Source organism: Chenopodium quinoa, unplaced genomic scaffold (genome assembly GCF_001683475.1).
Source record: "Chenopodium quinoa cultivar QQ74 unplaced genomic scaffold, ASM168347v1, whole genome shotgun sequence".
NCBI classification, from domain to species: domain Eukaryota; kingdom Viridiplantae; phylum Streptophyta; class Magnoliopsida; order Caryophyllales; family Amaranthaceae; genus Chenopodium; species Chenopodium quinoa.
In genome coordinates this window covers 5,667,487-5,683,542 of record NW_018745650.1, presented here as the reverse complement: position 1 = coordinate 5,683,542, position 16,056 = coordinate 5,667,487, and the positions used below count along the sequence as shown (strand labels likewise).

At 32.1% G+C, this 16,056-nt stretch overlaps 1 pseudogene; it reads right to left on the bottom strand.

The window, feature by feature from the left end:
• LOC110717030 overlaps positions 1–13,983 on the bottom strand; it is a 34,213-nt pseudogene extending 20,230 nt beyond the window's left edge.
• Positions 13,984–16,056: the final 2,073 nt, after the last annotated feature.

Here is a 16,056-nt window from a genome sequence, read left to right as displayed (position 1 = left end):
AAGCACACATGACTATAAATGTTTTTTCTTATGCTTAAATCACAAGAGACTGTCAAAGGTAAGCGTGTGTATTCAAATTACACTTGGTTAAGTGAAAAAGAATGGAGGAAGTATTAGAATGCAATCATGCATGATATATTAAGTATCTAATTAACGAAAATTTATAAAACCAGAAATAACTATTAAGGCATGGTTGAGACACATTTCAAAACCACATGCTATGGTAGAGACCTTTAAAAAGTAAAATGGTACTTTAAAACATTATACCAACATTTTATAATTAAAAATATTAATGGTAGTCAAGTGACATCTTATTAGATTCGCATATTTTCAAGGAAAAATTGGCCGCAATAACTATGATGAAGGTGCGTGTTGCAGCACAACCTTTTGAGGGTGAACTCAACATCACAAACTCTGCACTTGGGTGCACGTAACAACATAAATGACATTGGCATATCTTAGATTTCTTCAAAAGTGGAATCTTAAATATTTTTAATGCTTTTTTATTTATATATTTTTTTGTTTAATTCCATTCTACGTAATTTTCCATCTCACGTACCTAAGTAGTCTTCTCTTCCATTAATTGTTTTACTTTAAACACTATTCAATTTCCTCCATTAAATTGAATTATTTCAAAAAAAAATCGCCATTATTTTCTATCGTTTGTTTCTTCAATTACTTTTTTTTACATCTCATGTGATTGACTTAGTTTCCTCTTCCATTATAATTAATTTTCCCCTTTATATTATTCACTATCAACCTCCACAATTAAAGTGTTGAACATAAAAAACCAGAAAATCAATTTGGCATATCCTAAAATCCAATTCTAAAATTGTAGTTTGAATTAAGTATTTTGAATCATTTTGTGGGGCTTGGTATTAGATAGTTACTTATGTATCCTGAACTCTGGTAGAATAAAGGTTTTCGAATGATTTTTATTTATTTATTTATCAATTTGTATATGACTAAGTGGAGAGGGAAAGGAAACTAAGTCAATCATGTGAGATTGATATTAGAAAAAAGTAATTGAAGAAGCAAACAAAGGAAAATAATAGCACTAACTTTTTGAAGGAATCCGCTTAAATGGTGGAGATTAAAAAAAAAAAAGGAAATGCTAATTTAGTCACGCATGATGGAAAATCATGTAAGTTTAAAAAATGTTTAAACAATTATAAAATAATGAAGATTTCACTTTTTTCCATGGAACCTTAGTTCATTCGTGTCATTTATGCTAATATGTGCACCCAATTACATAGTTTGTGTTGTGGACCGCACCCTTAAAAGATTGTGATGCTACACGCACCTTTATCATAGTTGGTGTTGTTGCGACCAATTTATCCTATTTTCAATATACTAACATTTTGTATATTTTTCATAATCATAATTAAAGATATTAATGGTTGAAATTATTCATCAACATACATAAAAATTAGAATGTTGTAAGTAAAATGGAATATAGAAAATATAGAGTACAAAGTATCTCTTCTTAAAACAAGTCTAATAGCTTGTGCCCATATAGCAATTAATTGGGAAGCTATTTTGATTTGTTTTTATAAAAACGTAAAAGTTTGCCAAAATAAAGTTAAATAAATAAAATCGATTAAGGTACGTAAGTGACGGTTTAAAAAAAAAAAAAAAAAGGTACGTAAGTGACACGTACAAACAAACGGAGGGGATACTTACCTTTAGATTAAAGTTCGGCAATAATCCGTTATTGTTCCCTATAAATACACAAAGAAAGACTTTATTAGATAAATACTTGTGTACTACTTATGTTGTTGCTAAAAAAAAAAGTAAGTATTTCTAGTCTAGCTTTACAATAAAAGTATAAAACTACTCCCTCCATATTCTTTTGTTTGACTCATTTGAAATTTTGGATGATTTAATATAATTAGAATCTTATACTTTAATGTCTTTTGTGTTTTTCAAAATATAGTTATGGGGAATTTTTTGTGATTCATCTCAATTTTAGTTTCTAAATACTTGTATATAATTTTTACGAGTATTATTTTTTGTAATATGTACCTTCAGAATTTTTAGTTATAATGTTGCATTGAAAATTATGTAAAAATCAAATGGGGAAAAAAATGACAGAGGGAATATATTATTATTTATACATAGTACTTTAACTAGGCTAAATTCCGTACGATGCACACTTATTAAATACTTTTGAAAATAATATTATAAAAATTATATAAATAGAATGATTTGAGTATTAAAAATATGGTGTATATTAAAAATAAAAAGAAGCAAGAGAAAATATTTAAGTTACATGTAACAGTTATAATGGACAGTTTAATATTTTTGGAAAGTATTTTATATAAAACAAATGTAATAATTTAGATACATTTTTTTCCCTAAGTAACAATGATTTATTTTAAGAAGGTACTTTTGGAGGGAAAATTTTTAATGCAATGTTGACAAGCATCTTTTTTTATTTGCTTTTAGTAGTATGTAATTGATTAAATTATGAAATGATAAATTTTACCGCGTTTTTTTTGGTGTAGCCAGCAACACTATGCAGCAAGCTGACACACAAAAAAACACTGACTAGGTAACCCTTAACCGATCGTGTAACCCCGGCTATACAGCCCTTGACCGAGTAACCCCGGCCACACCGTGTGGCCAGCCGCATAAGTATGAAAATTTGTGTTGATTTTAAAAGCATTTCCAAGGTCACGCGACTATTTCTCAATCCATGTCAACAAACTACATTAAAAAACAATGCATCTTGTTTACTATACAAGATTTGAATATGCAACCTTACGTCCAACCTTTAAACACTAGATATCTATTATCTAATCATTAAGCTATGTCATATATCTTATTCTTTTTGGAAAAAAAAAAGACTAAATTTTAATGAATGACTATATTAATACATGAATTAAACATATACAGTAATTAATAATTTCATAAAATGACCGAAGACATGTACAATTCTAATTACCTTGTAAAATCTCGTGGACAACAAGTGAAACAGTAACGCCTGAGTACGAGTCCCCTGAAATGTACATAGAATTTGCTTCGAATATTGGATGTCCCATAAGCCACTGCATACATAAATTTTGCTTCGTTTTTAAATACTTACTCCATTTTTACTTTTTGTACTATTTATTTGTTCAACTTTGATTAATGTTTGTGTTTGTATATAAGAAAAAAAATTTAATCTTGTGGGTACTTGTTAGAATCGTCTCAATAAATAGATTATCAATTTCAATTGTTAGAATTTATACTTATTAATAATTAAAGATATTATTGATCAAAGATTAGCATCGAGCAAGACAAGCACGACGCCGCCACCCCCATGCCTCGGCAAGGGAAGCAACTAAGGGGAAAACGCCGGCTAGAGGGCAGGGGCGGAGGGAAAGGGGGACATGGGGGACACCCCCCATTTCTAAAAAAAAAAGCAAATAAAACAGTAAAATTAAAAAATAAAGAGGGATACATAAGTAGGGAGTAAGAGGAGGAGATAATAAGTAGGAGGAGGAGAGTTGGTGGATACACAAGGAGGGAGAAGAGGAGGTATGACAGTCACGGAGAAATTGGAAATCACAAACTAGTGGAATTCTTTGAAGAGAGAGAGAGATAGAAGAGAGAGAGATAGAAGAGAGAGTGTAGTATTTTTTTCATCTTGATCTTTTAGATTTTTGTTTAATTTGTTTTATTTCTATTGGGTTAAAATTGTTAGATTAATTACTTGGAATTATGTGTATGTTAGTAAATAAGTGACTACTAAGTTATGCCTAATATTGATGTAGTAATGTGTATGGTTTGGTTCTACAATGTTATGTATGGACTAATTCCTCACAATTTGTGGATTACCATGGTAATTTCACTTTTAATTTGTTTGGTTAATGATAATTAAATGAGACTATACTTTGTTATATCTAATAGCAGTCAACTTATAACTATATAACAAGTTTCTTACCACCGGATTAATTGAGTTATTTTTTTGAAATATTGAATTAAATATTGTTATTTTGTTAAGGTTGTTAATAATTTTTAATGTTTTGTTAAATTATTATAATTGAAATTTTCATATTTACACATTATGCAAAATCCGTAGTTTTAAACATACTATTTGGTACTTGATTCATATTTCTCAATTTAATTATAAAATGTAAAATAGTTCACCTAATTTGAACTAGTCTATTCAATGGAAAATTGGTCCGATTCATGACAATTCATGTTTAAAAGAATGAAACCCTAAAAATTAGGTAATTATTTTTCATCTTTCTTCGATCATATATATGACTAAGCATTTTGGATTTTTAGTTAGAATTTAAGTGATAAACATTTTATGTGTTCAACGTTTGTAGTCCATCCCCCCGGTTGAAATTCCTGGCTCCGACACTGCTAGAGGGTCGGTAATTAAGTTTACTTTTTTACTTTTTTTTTTTACTTTACAAACGTTTATCAAAGACGACAACACCTTGGTGGAGACGATGTCCATACCGTGGTATGGTTGTCTCCTACAAATTTCCATACCATGGTATGGACGTTTGCAAGAGACGTTGATACCTTGGTATGAACATCTGTAGGAGACGTCGATACTGTGGTATGGACATCTGTAAGAGACGTCCATACTGTAGTGTGTAGACGTCTTTGACAAGCGTCAATTTTCGACAGCTATTCTACTAACCTCTAACGCTTCTTCCCCACCCAATGCCTCTGAAATATATGCATTTCGTCATTGCAATGATTAGAGGGTGGTGGTGCACGGTTGTGGCAGTGGTACGGTGGTGGTGGCGATGGGTGTGGTATTACTCGTGGTGGTAGTCTAGGTGATGGTGTGAGGGGTAGTCTGATTTTGTGGGTTGAAGGTGAGTAACAATTAAAATAGGAAAAATTGTTAGGAATAATTCGACCTTTTATCGAATTGAAGTTACAAAAATAAAATGACTTTTTGATTATTTTGAAAGAAAATAACCTTTGACATGCTTCTTCTATAAATAGAAGAAAAGACTGATAACCTGATTGTTAGGTTAATTGTTACATGTGGCGCATTATGAGTGGTACTTTTTTTTTTCTTTTTTAGTTTTTACAATTTTCTTGTAAAAAAATAATTTAAATTGAAAAAAAAAAAAGAAAAAAAACAAAACCCACTTCGATCAACCATCCTCGTCACCAGCCATCGCCCATTGCCCACCCACCCAGCCACCACCATCCCCCACCAGCAACGAAACCCCCGCCCACAGTCGCTGAAACCCTCGCCGTCCAACCCACGTGTCAGACCCAAGCCCAAACACCGCCCAACCACGACCACCCTTTTATGTAATTGCCACATTCAATCAAGCACATTTCCATGGCAGATGTTTTACCTTGTTGAGGAACATCTCCACTTGAATTCACCTGTTTCATGGTATTTTGGTTGGCTCAATTGTCAGTAGTTTGGAAAGGAATGGAAGGAATTCGAGTGCTAGTCGTGACCTATTCTACTAAAGAAAGAAGGGAAGGCAGAGGAGAGAGAGAAAAAGGTGGTCGTTGTTGGTCGGTGTTGCAGGCGGGGGTCTCAGAGTTGGATGGCCGGTGAGGTTGGGGAAGAGGAGAGAGAAGGGTGGTCGTGATTGGGGAATGGGGGTTGGATGGCTCTGGCGGTAAAAGGGGTGGTGGTGGTGGTTGTGGCTTGGCTGTTAACGGGAAGGGGCTTGTTTAAGGGGGTTTATTTTTAATTAAAATCATTTTTTTAAAGATTATTGTTAAAAAAAACTACCAATTACATTGTGACATGTGTTACAATTAACATGTTAAATAGATCACCAACCGGTCACGTTCTATTTTGAGCAGATGCATGTCAAAGGTCATTCTACTGTGGAATAATTAAAAAGTCCTTTTATTTTTGTAATACCGGTAAAATATCGTATTATTCTTGACAATCTTTCCTTTAAAATAAGGGTAAAATGTCATTAACATTGTCGTCATTAGTAACGTTTTGTCGTCGTATAGCAATTCAAGAATAAATTTATAGGTAATACTCCCAACGCCCACAATTATCTGCAACATTTATCATAAATGGGTGCTCTATATTATGTGCAACAAATTTTTTTCTTTCCTCTTTTAGTAAATTTTAAAGAGTAAAAAGACCACCTTACCCTTACTTTTATTTTTTTAACTTTGTTTAACATTTTTTAATTACACTCAATTTTCCCACTCATAAAAGGGGTCCTCAATTTCCCTCCTTTTTCCCACAATTAACCCACCCAAACTTAAGTAAATTCCACTAGAAGTGTTGCTTAGGAGTCCGTAAAAAGGACGTTTGGTGCAGATAATCGTGGGCGGAGGGAGTATACTAATATGCAATTCTAAGAACTGCATATAAGCATTAAATACACTTTTTAAAATTGTACAAACTTAAAAATTTATGACAAAATACGCGTAGATAAGTGTAATTAATGCTTTTTTAAAAAAATAAAATAAAATTACGTAGATTAATATAATAATAATGCTAAAGAAGTAAAGATTTATATGAAAGGGTCTATAATAGCCCTATATGTATTTTAAAATACGAAATTGGCAATATGCATTCTCTCCGTTTTTTATCTTTCCACTTTCCGTTTAAATATATTCTTTTTCTTTTTTATTTATTTATTTATTTTTATCTATCTTCCCACTCTTGTTTATTCCTTTTATATATGAGAGAGAAAATTTCCACTTTATCCCTTCTTACAATCTTACCCCACCATAGGTCTAGATGAAATTAAATGATAATACCAATGTTTAAACAATTCAATTCTCTCCTACATAATAAGTAAAAATAGGGACCCACTTTTCAATTACAGTAATTTATTAGGGAGATTAAAAAAAAAATTAAAAATGGAGGGAGTATATATTTATTTAATTTATAAACAAATTGATATCATTTTCTTCTTGTTAATCAAATTAATATCTTAAAACTATGTATTTACTGGTGAATAGATTTATTTTTTACATGCCATTAATTTGATCTCTCTTATGTAGTATTCTCAATAATCAAGCAACTTAAAATATTACTCCATATATTTCATGTCAACATTTTATTTATTATAAACTTTTATGGCATATCATCATATATTCTTTTTATGTTTTAATTATATTTTGGGTAATGCTTTGGGTTGCATATAAGTATTACATATACTTCCTAAAATAGTACTTGTATAAAGTAGAGATGTCAGTAGGGCGGGTCAAGTAAGAGACCCGCCCCAATGGAGTAGGGATGGGTCTCGGTTTGGCGGGTGGTGGGGCGGGGATAGGGATAAAAACCATACCCGTCATGGGTGATGGGGAGGGAGTGGATTTTAGGTTGTACCCGCCTACACCTAGCAAAAGGGTCGTCGGGCCGGGTACGGGTCGAGTCAATTTCGGGTTGAGTCACATTCGGGTCGGGTACGAGTTGGGTCGGGTCATTTCGGGTTTCAGGATGACTCGCGTCAGGTATTGGGTCAAGTTCGGGTCAGGTCAATTTCTGGTCGAGTATGTTCGGGTCAGACCATTTTTAGGTCAAGTATGTTCGGGTCATATTCGGGTCGGGTCAAAATCAGGTCGGTTCATGTTCGGTTGTTCTATTTGTGGATCAAGCGGCTCAAATCAATAATTTTATGTTTTGTTATTGTTATAATAAGAGCTATCAATTCGGTTTATGATCTTGGCTACGGTTGAAGATGAACAATTTGAGTTATTTTTAGCACCAGACATTTTTAGTTCAATTATAAGGTAATTTTAGTTTGGGACATTTCGGGTATCAGGTCAATTTCGGGTATCGGGTTTGTTCGGGTCAAACACTTCAGGTCAGTTCAGGTGTCGGGTCAGGATCGGGTCAACTCTATTTTTCGGGTTGGGTCTGGGTCAGGATTGCTAGGTCTATACCCGCCCCGCCCCACCCACTCCACTTCGTACCCACCTCATCCCCACCTCATACCCATATTTATATATTTTTAAAATCAAAATTATATATTTTTATACTATTTATAAAATAAAAAAATAAAATTATGTAAAATAAAATAGTAGATATGATACTTTATAATACGCTAATATTATAAACAAAAAAGTGTGTAATGTAATATTAACAATAACTTTTTTTTTTTTTAATCGATATTAATTATGTAGTATTGTTGTGTATTGAAAGGCAGGGATTAGGCGGGTCTTGGGTGGGGATTAGGTGCGGGTGGATATCTAAGTGGGGGGTGGGGTGGGGATGGTTTTGGAATTATACCCGTTGGGGCGGGGATGGGGATCGATGAAAATTTTAGGTGGGGATGGGATGGGAAGGCCAACATCCGGCCCGCCCCGCCCCGTCCCATTGACATCCCTAAATTTATGAATCCTGGACAAACACACATATAGATCAGTGTAATTAATGTTTATTTTTTCAAAACCTTTATTCCTTTAACATTAATACATTGATCTACACATATTTTCTTAAAGGTAATGCTATATGCAGCCTGCATATAAATATTAAATACACTCTCTAAACTTGTACAAATTTCTGAAATCATGGCAAAAACACGCGCAAATCAGTAAATAATTAATTATTATTTTTCGAAAAAAAAAACATGCGTAGATCAATGTAATAATGTTAACAATGTGAAGATTTTGAAAAAATAAATATTTATTACACTAAGTTACGGGTGTTTATTTTGTCATGAATTCCCTAATTTACACTATTTTTAGATAGTGTATTTAATGCTTTAGGTATGCATATAACATTAATTTTTTTTTTCAAAATCAAATAAGCATTAATTTCACTGATCTGCGCAGATTTTTGTCATAAATTCCTAAATTTTACAACTTTAAAAAGTGTATTTGATGCTTATTACCCAATATTATTTAAGACATATTTTTGTATATAATAAAATATAGTGTTAATTCAAGAATTATTATTTAGAAAGTGTATTTAATGGTTATGGGCTGCATATAGCATTACCCAATATTATTTTAGACATTTAATTATTTTTTATTTTTTTTTTATTTTTTATAATCAAATATATGTTAATTCAAGAATATTCTTGAAAATCACCGTGTGTAACGACACAGGACCTATCTTACGGAGTAATTATAAATAATCTATAAGTTCTCTCAATTTGTAAATAATTGCAAGATTCTTAACAATATAGAAAAGGAAAAATTGTAATTATTAATCCCAACTTTGGGCTATTTACTTTAATTAATCCCAACTATCAATTATTCCTGAATAATCCCAAGTTCGAGGGGCATTTTCTTTCATCAGGCCCAAACCAGTCAACAAAAGTCAATGGCCTGTTATATCAGGTTATTGGACATGTGTCAACACGTGATTTGTTAAAAAAAATTAAAAATAAATAAAATCAAAGTTTTTAAAAAATAAAATCAAAAAAATGATTTTTTTTAATTAAAGCAGCCTTGCCCCATCGCCACCCTAAACCCGGCCCCTCACCCAAAACCACCGTCTCCCTCCCTTCGCCAGAAACCGACCCCCCTAGCCCCACCAAGAACCCAACTTCAGCCACTTGAACCCTAATTTCTCTTCGCAATGCCCTCAGTCTCATGTCCTACCTTGTTCAATTCGCGGCATTTTTTGTGAATGAGGCTGCTAGGCTCCAAATTTCGATTATTGGGTTGGTGGATTCGAGTGTTTTGAGGGAAATGGGTTTTGGCGAAGGGGGCTGGAGTTTCAATGGTTTCGGGAGAAATTAGGGGTGAAAATGGTGGCTTGATGGTGGTTTCAAGAGAAGAAGGTGGGGGCTGTGAGTTGTTTTGGGGGAAGAGAGTGAGGCTGCGAGTGGTTTCGAGGGAAGGGAGTGAAGCTGCAGGTGGTTTCGGGGGAATTTGGTGGTTTTCGGTGGGATTGGAGAGGGAGATGGTGGTTTCCGGTGGGGGCTAGGGAGAAGGCGGTGGGGCTGCGGTGGGATGGAGGTGGTTGGGTTTGTTTTTTATTTTTTTAACCAATGAAATTGCAACACGTGGCATTTAAGAAAAAAAAAGTTACCCTTTAATCAGGTCACCGGCCATTTGAACTGATAAAAGAAAACACCCTCCAAAGTTGGAATTATTTAAAAATAATCAATAGTTGGAATTAATTAAAGTAAATGACCCAAAGTTGGGATTAATAATACCAATTTTTCCTATAGAAAAATAAAAAGGAAATAAATGGAGAATTATTTACGCAACAAAATAAATAGCTAACAATATATATATATATCACTTACCTTCCTCAAAAATTCGTATATACTTCGTGATTGCGAAATATCATCGTTGACGTATGAGTCTGAAGTTGTTCCATAAGAAAAACCAGTGCCAGCAGGTGAATCTAGAAAAATAATGCTAGCTACCTGAATTTTTTTAGCTATATTAACAATTTCGTATAATTGATTTCTTCATATTTTATTAGGGAATTAAAGAACACAAATTTTGGTGTACCTTGGTCCACGCATATGGATTTAATTGTAATGTTGGCATTCTTGTATCTAGATAACCACTGTAATTGAAGGCTAATGGACCTGTCAAAGTGTCAAGTAAGTTTTAACTCATTTAAACAACTACAAACATAGACCGAGTACTTATTTTGACCAATCAATGTTTTTTTTTAGCAACGTATAAATATTAATGCGATTTTCCACAATATTGTTAAAATAAAAGTAAATTTCTTTTGTGCATAGGTTTAAAAACAAATTCTAAAAATATAGTCCACGTAGGATCGGTGATGGGTGTCAAATTTTTTTTTTTTAAAAATGTTTTAGCTTAAAACAAACCGCTAACGGCAATAGCGATTGTACGTAGCTTTTAAACCGCTACTACAATTAGAGGTTTCAGAAAAGACACCACCTTTTACTATTTAGAGGTCGTCTCTTTGCCTCCTTACTTAATTGACAGGTGCCTTAGCCAAAAGCAGTAAAGAGAGCGCAAATGACATTAATATTGCTATGTTCAAAGAGACCAAATTTTAGTAATAACTGGTCCCTTTTCCTTTTAAAACTGGTAATATGGCTTTGTTTAATATCATTGTGGTTTTCTGTTTTTTGTTTTTCAAAATCATATGAAATATGTCACATAATGAATTAAAAATTATTCAAATTTATTAAAATCATGATAATTTTGAAAAATGACAACTGAAAAGTGAAAACACCTTTTTTGTTTCCTGTTTTTGGTTTTTTGTTTTCAAATTGAAAACAAAAAACGATGTCAAACAAGCCATGTTAGCGGTTTTAACATAAAACCGTTGACGACATTAGCGATTTAAGCCAAACCAGATACCAATCCTACATGGACGGTACTTTGGGAATTTGTTTTTAAATTGGTGTATAATGAGAATTTATTTTTGTTTCAACAAAATTTTATCATGAAGTATATTGTTAAACAGGTGTTAATATAAAGTTTCATGATATCAACTACTCCCTCTGTCCTAGAATATCTGGGACGTTGGATTTTTTTCACTATTCATATATGAGCTTTGACCATAATTTTTACTAACATAATAAAAACATATTTTATCATAAAATATGTTTTTAGATAGGTTTGATATAAAGTTTCATAATATAATTTTTTTTGAAAAAAAGAGTTTCATAATATAATTTTTACAATAATTTTCATTAGTATTTAATTATATAAAAATAAAGTCAAACTAATGCATTGACATGTATGCAAAGTTGACTGTATCAGATAATCTGAGACAGAGAGTATTTTTTTATATTTATTTTTAATTAATTATATACGAAGTATATCTAAAATCAAACAAGTGCTTAACTTGTGTGCCAAGTTTAACTGTGCCAATTATTTAGGAATGAAGAGAGTATTATATTCACGTGTATCACGTTTTGAAAACACAACCTGTCATTGTCATTCTTTTTCATAAGTTTCAAAAATGATATCTAATATTTTCAATCCACAGCTTTAATTTTTTACTACTTAATTCATAATAATTTTTCATTTTGGATTTTTTGCGAGAAATTACCTATTATATTACAAATTTTGTGAGAAATTATCTAATAAAAAAAATATTGTAAGAAATTAATTAATAAAATAATAAAAAAATGTTGTAATCCTTTGTCGGACTTCCACTGTTGACTATTTTTCTCGGCGTTGACCCACACACGTGCCCTTCACATGACTATTCTAAACCATTTCCCTCTCTATTTTTCTGTGTTCGTTATGAAGAAATCTATTAACTATTAGTAAAATAAAACGTTGCTGACGTCATCACTGTCCATATGTCACTCTCACAAAAAAAAAAAAAATTACCGCCTAAATGCAAAATGATGATGTCTTTTTTTTTTAATTTTTTTAATTTTTTTTGTGTGGAGCTACCATATTTAATAATTTTGAAATTTGAATATTAAAAGCTTCTACATTTCAATTTCAGCCTATCAATTTATGGTAAAAATATGAAACAATTATAAATAGCATACTAATAAATGGACTCCTACATTAAAATATGTATTAGGTGATGTTGAACAAGTATTATATCATAATTTTGATGAAAATGTAAAATTTTAAAATTACAAATATTTTTGTTACAAGGTGCATAATTCTTATTTATTTTGATCAATTTTTTTTAAATGTACAAATTATAAAAATAGAATTTTTGTAACCATAAATCGCACGGGTTCTAACATAGTTCAGCCTATATTAGAAGCAAGAACAAGGGAATACACAACAAGGAGGGAAAATAGGATGGAAAAGGAAGGGTAATTGGAGATTTGGTGGGTTATAAGGGGGCATAGGCGGATCTAGGAAGGCACAAGGGGTATGTAGCACATGCCACCCGTGAAAAAAAAAAAAAAAGAAAAAAAAACTGCTAATCAAAGAGACTTATAAACTTGATTTTTCTCTTTTAATTAACAAGTCCCTCCCACGACTGGGTCCCTCCTTCCCCTCATCTCCCTTTTCTCTTCCTTTTCCCGTTCCTTTAAGCGCATGTTTGGATTGAGGAAAATGTATTAGTAGGGTAATAAAAGTCAAACTAAGCAAAATAAAAGTAAATAGGGAAGAAGGAGATAGTGATGATGTGCTTGTAAGACAATTTATGTGATGATGGTGGAGATATGAGGTGAAGAATGAGGTTCATTTTAGGGATAATTGTTACACTAGGGGAGGGTATGTAATTATTACCCTCATTATGAGGGTAATAATTCCTCCATCTCTCTCTTTTCCTCATGAAACAACTATCATATTTCATTTGTAAATACCACACCTCCTATAACAACACCTCTAATTACTTATGTTTTTTCAAGTTTGACTTTTATTACCCCCTTAATATATTACCCTCAATCCAAGCATACCCTAAGTATTTATTTAATCTCCATTAGGGCTACTTTAAGAGTAGAGATCCCCTTATCGTTACTCTCAAAGTATCTAATTAAGGTTTTACGGATTCGAGGCTTAAATAACGTTAGACTTAAAAAAAAATTTGAATAGCTTTCTTAAAAAAACAGTTGAATAGCCTTATCTTGAAAACAGTTGAATAACTTGGGACTAAATAATTTGACTTAAAATGATAATGATTAAAACAATAATTGAATGTTGATTGGTAATATTCAAAATTAGAAATGAAATTATCACTTACCGATTTGAAAGAAAAGCCCAGAGAAAGAAGAGCAACCAGGACCACCAGTAAGCCAAAGCATTAGTGGATCTTCTTTAAAATCTCTCTCTGATTCAATGAAGTAATAAAATAACTGCATTTCCTCTGATTTTCCCACCCCTATATATCTGCATTTTAGTAGAAGAAAAGCATTGAGTAAGTGGTATTGGATTTACGCTATTTCGTATACATACTCGGATGCGAATTATCAGAGTCTATTAATATAGATACAACCGAGTGTATAATAGACAGGGTGGTTAACACTTGATTAAATTACCCAGTTTCGAGGGTGAAGGGAAGATCGCCAGCATAACCGGGTAGAGACTTGATTAAATTAGGTTGAGACTGAGAGATAGGGATTAATGCTGAGATTATTGACAAGATTAAAATTTCTACCAAGTTTACCATGTTTAGTTGGTAAATATTCCAAAAGAAATTGAAGCAAAACTTTTCTTTTTTAGAACTACAGTGTTAGTAACTAGACTTTAGAATTTTAGTTTACAGAAATATATACCGTGTCGTAGTCAAGGTAGTTAGGTTTTGTGGTACAACAAGCGCCAACGACATTGGTTTAGTTTAGCAGCCATAGTATTGTAGGAGATTTGCTCCAAACTTTTAATTATAATTATAGTGCTCATAATTGATAATTATTCCCCTTGGTCAACGGTACCACAATTACTAGTAAGATATTGTCAGTTACAATCTTACTAATAATATGTGAGCTGTTACAAAATTAAGAGTTTATTGTCAAATAATTTTTCAGTTACAAAACTCTTAATTTTCTTATTAATTTTAACGTTCATTTTACTGGTTATAAAAATCAAGTTCTTCTTTTCAAGTGGGTGTGAAAAAGAGCCTTCTACTTATCTCTAAAATAACATTGTAGCACTTATTTCTCTCTCTTTATAGTATCTTGTCTAAAATTGTCCCAAGATCTCAGCCAACAAAGACGGTCTCACTCCGTCCATTGGAGTGTGCCTTCGCCGACGGAGGAGGTGTTAACCCTGGGGTCAGAACCCATAGTCTAGCCGCACCGTAGTTGGGGTTTTTCTGACTTAGGGCAGTGACTCGTCACGGCACCTCAATCGATCCGACAACGAGATAAGCTGTTCCAATTTATTGTTTAGTTCCTTCAAGTTATGACTTATAAAGTCAGGGCCGTCCCAATAAATATGGAGGTCCTGTGCAATTTAGACAATTATAGGCCCTTTAATTTATTTATATTCTATATTAAAGATATACAATATACAAAACTAGACTCATGTAGTGTAGTTACCTTGGTAACTTTGAATAAATAATTACAATTAGTCGTTTGATTAAGGAGTATGGGAAAAAAAAGCCAAGAACACAAAATTTTTATAGTTAATTAAATGTATTGATGACTTTTTATAATCAATTTTTTTTTTAAAAACAGAAAAAAAACATATAAACTGTTATAGGATTCAATCACTAGACCAGGCTACCTGTTGTATTGTTGTATTGCTACTAGGCCAAATTCTAAGCATTATGATGCATTTGCAACAAAATACTTATATTCATGAGTTTGGGGCTCCATCAGATTTTGGGCTCTGAGCAACAGCACACCCTGCACCGGGTAAGGGCCGGCCATGTACAAAGTCACAAACACTGCACGTTAAGGCGGACCTTGAAACTGGTTCACTTTATCTTTGCGGGACTGACTTGTCGGCTGTCGCTGTCGGACTGCTAGATGGATAGCCGGTTTGAAATTTTTACAGTGATCATTTGCCATATAGGTAGCCGGTTTGAAAGCGATTCTATGGTTGTTGTTTGAAAAATGATAACCATAATTTTTTAAACTGAATGGTTAAAATTTAATGAGTCTTGAATTATATTTATATGTTAATATTAATTGCAAATTAATTCAATTATTTTCTGATTTTTAATTTTATTAATAATAAAAACAGAATTTCATAAATTAATTTGAAAAAAATCGAAAATTAAAGTAATTAATTTTCAAAAATTTAAATTGAATTTCTAAAATAAGGAAAATTAATTTTAACATTAAAAGTTAATTCAAAAATCATTAAATCACAGCCGTCTAATTTTTAAAATTGTGGCAGTCATTATTTCAAACAACTATGATAGAAATTTCATTGAAAATTTTATAGCGATCGTTTGACTTGTGACTACCACAATATTTTAATGATTATACAGTCCATTATATACTACTACTCAATGAGAAAATGTTTTCCATTTTGATATTTAGGCCTTTGAGTCAACAAATGGCTAAACATTTTTGAAAAACTTCACATCACGTGATAGTTTTTTTTTTTTTGGTAAGAAAATCGTGATGAGTGGCAATATTATTGCAAATCAAGTTCCGGCAAAGTTATAGGGCTTTGGGGGAAAGAGTACATACAAATGCGTTCAGAATTTCAGATCTACCACTAGTGTCCCATCTTGCGACAAGATGAGCCACTGTATTCCCAACTCTCTTCACATGAGAAACCTTTAATCCCCTCGTATTTTTAAATATTTTATAAATGAAAATTTATTTTATTTAC